The sequence below is a fragment of the Podarcis muralis genome, chromosome 8 (assembly GCF_964188315.1).
Source record: "Podarcis muralis chromosome 8, rPodMur119.hap1.1, whole genome shotgun sequence".
Taxonomy (NCBI): domain Eukaryota; kingdom Metazoa; phylum Chordata; class Lepidosauria; order Squamata; family Lacertidae; genus Podarcis; species Podarcis muralis.
The window spans coordinates 24,779,794-24,784,465 of NC_135662.1; the positions used below are offsets into that span (position 1 = coordinate 24,779,794).

At 45.1% G+C, this 4,672-nt stretch overlaps 1 long non-coding RNA gene across 1 annotated transcript; it reads left to right on the forward strand.

The window, feature by feature from the left end:
• Positions 1-1,221: 1,221 nt before the first annotated feature.
• LOC144328794 (uncharacterized) lies at positions 1,222-4,362 on the forward strand. The gene is made up of 3 exons (XR_013394087.1): positions 1,222-1,537; positions 3,670-3,782; positions 4,095-4,362. It is a non-coding gene; the product is annotated as an uncharacterized LOC144328794 (long non-coding RNA).
• Positions 4,363-4,672: the final 310 nt, after the last annotated feature.

The following is a 4,672-nucleotide window of genomic DNA, read 5'->3' on the forward strand; positions in this document are numbered from 1 at the left end:
TTGGACTGGACAGCCCTTACAATAGAGGATGGTCCTCTGCCAGGTTGGACACATGGCCAGCCTATCACCTCCTCCCATATGAACCTATATGAGATCTTCGCTCTGTTCTTGAGGTCCTTCTTGTTGTTTTCCAGCCAGGTGCTGTTGATGAGGACATGAGTAGCAGAACCTCCAAGGGAAGTCCATTTGGCCCCTTCTTTGCTCACATTTAAATGAGTTCTTAAGATGTCTTTCCTTGGGCAGGCATTTTTTAATTCAGGGATAGTCATCATGGTGCCTTTGAGAAGTTGTGGACTACAAGTGCCGTGGACTCCAGCTGGCATGGCCAATGGTCAGGGATAATGGGAGCTGCAGGCCACAACTTTTGGAGGGCATTGTGTCAAACTATTCTCAAAAGTGGTTCAATAGTCAGTCCCTCTTCCCGGGGAACTCTGGGAAATGTAGCTCTGTGAGGGGAATGGGGGTTTCCTAACAAGTCTCAGCACCCTTAACAAACTACAGCTCCCAGAATTATTCGGGAGAAGCTATGACTGCTCAAAGTGGTGACATATGGTGTGAATGTGGCCTACAACTCCCATCATACCTGACCATTGGCCATGCTAGCTGGAGCTGATGGGATTTGGAGTCCAACAATACCTAGATAGCCACACAGACATACCTCCCCTCCATCTAGGGAACAGAATGACCTCCATGATACAGACTTTGCTCTATGACTCAGAGCATGTCCATTTCTATATATAGCACAAAAATAGCCAAAAGCCATGGGGTTGTGGAGAAAGACTCTAGATACAGCTTACCATTGTGCCCTTCTGCTATCCTATGTAGGCACAACTCAACTGGGAATCCGTGATGGATTCCTAAGCAAATAAAACAGCACTCATAACAGACATTTACAAAAGAGATATTACGGTAAATAAATGTTTGCTAAAGTAGCTCAAGGTTATTAGTTAATGTTCGTTCCTTCATAACTCAGAGTGCAGTTAATAATTATTAAGCCTGTTTTGGCCAAAAAAAAAAGTCAGGTTAGATTGTTTTGACCTGTGTTAAGCATTAACGTCAACAACTACTATCGTGGTTTGTGTGTGACGCTACCTGAGGGATCCAGTGTAAGTGATGAGAAGTTCTGGTACAGCTGGAGAGCTCTTAGTGGCGTAGATGCCTCTAATCTGCATCACAGCAGCAATTTTATGATAGAAAGCCCTGGATATTCATTGTTGTTATTTGATTTGGTGCATTTCAGCTGTTGATTGAAAGGAGAGCCTAAACTGGGCTGCAAATTGAGAAAGGGAATTGCGAAATCCTGTTCCAAAAATTAAAGTTCTGGTAGGGGCTGTGAGTATTTGGCCAACATTTCCCAATAACTGGATTTATTACACGGTAGTGTCACTGACAACAGCCCCCAGAAACAGCCTTACTGTGAACCAAGATGAGATGGCTGCCTTGTTGGGCAATAGATTTAGGGCGCTGGCGTGGATTATAAGGTTAGAGATAGACCAAGCTAACCCTTGGGGCAAAAAAGACCGAGAGCTTCTCCTAGGTGAGCTCCACTGAAATGAACAGGAACTTTGTGATTCTTGATGCCCTTGTTTGGTGCATTGAATGGGTGCCATTTGGATTTTCTGGCATCAAAATGTATTGAGGTCCTATCTAGGATTTGCTACCAGTAAGCAGTTAAAACATAAGCAATGACTGACTGTCACTGCTGTTAGTGTGGTTTGCGCATGGAATGCGTTTGCTTGTATTTGGAATATTTATTTGAAAATGGCAATTGGATCTCAGAAATGTTGCCAACATTTACTGAATGCACCTATTGAGTTGCAATCACAAACAGCGTCTGGAAGGAAATCGCTGAAATGTCCGGGGAAAACCGGACGTATAGCACAACACATGTCAGAAGTCTAAAAAGATCTCAACAACTTTTGTGTTTGTTTGTTTGTTTGTTTGTTCACTTTTTGAAATATGGCAACCTATTGTATCCAACTAAAAGGGACATGGGTGGCGCTGTGGGTTAAACCACAGAGCCTAGGACTTGCCGATCAGAAGGCCGGTGGTTCGAATCCCCGCGATGGGGTGAGCTCCCGTTGCTCGGTCCCTGCTCCTGCCAACCTAGCAGTTCGAAAGCACGTCAAAGTGCAAGTAGAAAAATAGGTACCGCTCCGGTGGGAAGGTAAACGGCGTTTCCGTGCGCTGCTCTGGTTCGCCAGAAGCGGCTTAGTCATGCTGGCCACATGACCCGGAAGCTGTACGCCGGCTCCCTTGGCCAATAAAGCGAGATGAGCACCACAACCCCAGAGTCGGTCATGACTGGACCTAATGGTCAGGGGTCCCTTCACCTTTACCTATGTTCTCCTAGAGTGGACTGGTTGAAATTCACAGACCTAAGTTAGTCATGCCCATTAATTTCAGTGGGTCTGCTCTGAGTCTGGCAAACACTGAATGAAACACACTGAATGTTAAAATTCTGAATGTGTTTCTTACAAGGACTGCCTCCTGAAAGGTCATGCTGTGGAGATCATGTGACCTAAAAAGCAAGCTTGACAAATACGATTTGTGGGTTAAACTTGAAGGAGATTATTCAGAGCTGACAGCAGAGGCAGATTTAGGGGAGCTTGACCAGTTTGGTCTCAGTGGGCCTGGAGCCTTGGGGGTGCTGTAACTATGATGTAAAATGGGAGGTGAGAGGGCACCGAATTTGGGTGTTGTGCAGGTTGCCGTTGAAGTTTGAGCTTCCCAGGTCTGCCACTGCTTTCAGACAAGGCCTCTGACATGGTGAAGGGCAGCCATCGCCCTGAAAAAGGTGTGAAACAAATGTCTGAAATTTTTGTGGCTAGAGATCAGATGACTATATAGAGAATATATGGAGAGCTCTTCCCGCTGACTGGGCAGTGGCTTTACAGCCTTTAGAGACTAAGGGCTCCTCCAAACTTCTGTTTCTTCTGCCACTTTCCCCCAGGAAAACACAGTGTTTACTGCTAAGTGGGAGCTAATGTTAACTGGGCTTTCCATGGATTGATGTTTGTTCTGATTCAGCACTAAAGAGCAAGTTTTCCTGGGGACAGTGGTGGGGCCTGTTAAATAGTGGGTTGTTAAATAGTGGGTAGACATGACAGTCGACACAGCGATTTCTCCAAAGCAGCTCTTTATTTTGTAAGCTGGAACAGAACTGAACAGCAAACAGCTCAGCCGGACTGCTTTTATAGGCAGCCGGCTGTCAACATTGTAGCAACAACAACCCAGGGTTTCCCACCTAAAATAACTGACGTGGACCTGAGTGAAAACTATCTACAGTATCCCCCTGCTGGCCCAGGGTGAGAACTTCAGTACATAACAGGGCCCGTGACTAGAAAGCATGGGGCAAGTGGGGAAACCCCCAGGACCTGTGCTTTCTAAGCACAAGACGAGCAGAAGCACAAGACGAGCAGATAAAGGACCAGCCCTTTATCAAGCCAGATCTCTGTTTCCAAGATGGTGAACGAGGCGGCAAACAAATCAGTTAGGGATCCAATTTTTACAAATGCTGACTGATAATCTTGTATGGAGAAACAGGGCTGCAGATTATTTATTTATTTATTTATTTATTTATTGGGGGGGTGTCCCCCGAGAAAGAGGAAGAGAGAGAGATGTGGAATATGTTGTTGAATGGCCAAGGCTTCTTCCTCTAAATTTCAGATATTGAATGTATTCTTCAGATCTGGTCCAAGAGCCCAAACAAACAGTCCAAGCAGATATCATCGGTCGCTTTGAGCACTATTGACTCAAGGACTCCATCTTCAAATCACTAGGTAACCTTTGTGAGCTCAGATATAGTGGTGTCTCTTTAGACGTCTACTGAGATATATACCCTGAAACTGTTAATCGAGCCTGCCACCCATATACACCTCCTTTATAGGCAGCAGGAATTCCATTTCCCAGATGAACAAATAATAAATACCTTTTTTAAATTGCTTTCGTAGCCCATTTCATGATTTCCGCCCTCAATTTGCATGTATTCTGGATTTCTACCCTGTAAGCCAGGGAAACATTTCCCAAGCTTGGATCTGAAAAGATGTATTCCTTCTTTCTGCCATTTGAACTATTTGTGCTTTTTGTTTCAGGGGATAGTCGCATCATGCGTCTGAGACAGATTCTGAGCTGGGCATCCTGCAACCTGCCCCTAAATCCAGCCTTGCCTGTTTTCATCTGGTGCGCATCCTTTTCTCTGAGCACACCCCCTGAGGCCCCCAAACCATCTTAGCACAGATTTATCATACCACCTGGCCTTGGTGCGGAGGCGACAGTTCTCCCCCAAATCAAAGCAAGCATTGAACGAAACCCTCTCAGCCTGGCATGAAGCAAAAAATAAAATAAAAACAAGCCACCTAACCAAGTTGGCCTCTGGCTCATAAAAATAATCCATCTCTGTATGAAAACCAAACGCTTCATAAAACCGTCATGCTGATTTGAAAAACAATTTTACAGCTAAAGGGAGGAATGCCCAACCAGTGTAATTCATTACACTGAGGAGGCTTTAATAAGCCAGCCAAAAAGCACAAGGGAGTTCCCCTCCAGCTATAATAGAACGCAGATGCCATAATATAGCGCACATGCAACCCTTCGTACAAGTTGCAGGCCTAATAGCTGTGGATTCCAAGGCAAAAATTTCTCCTCAGAGGTCATTCTTCAGGGTAACAAG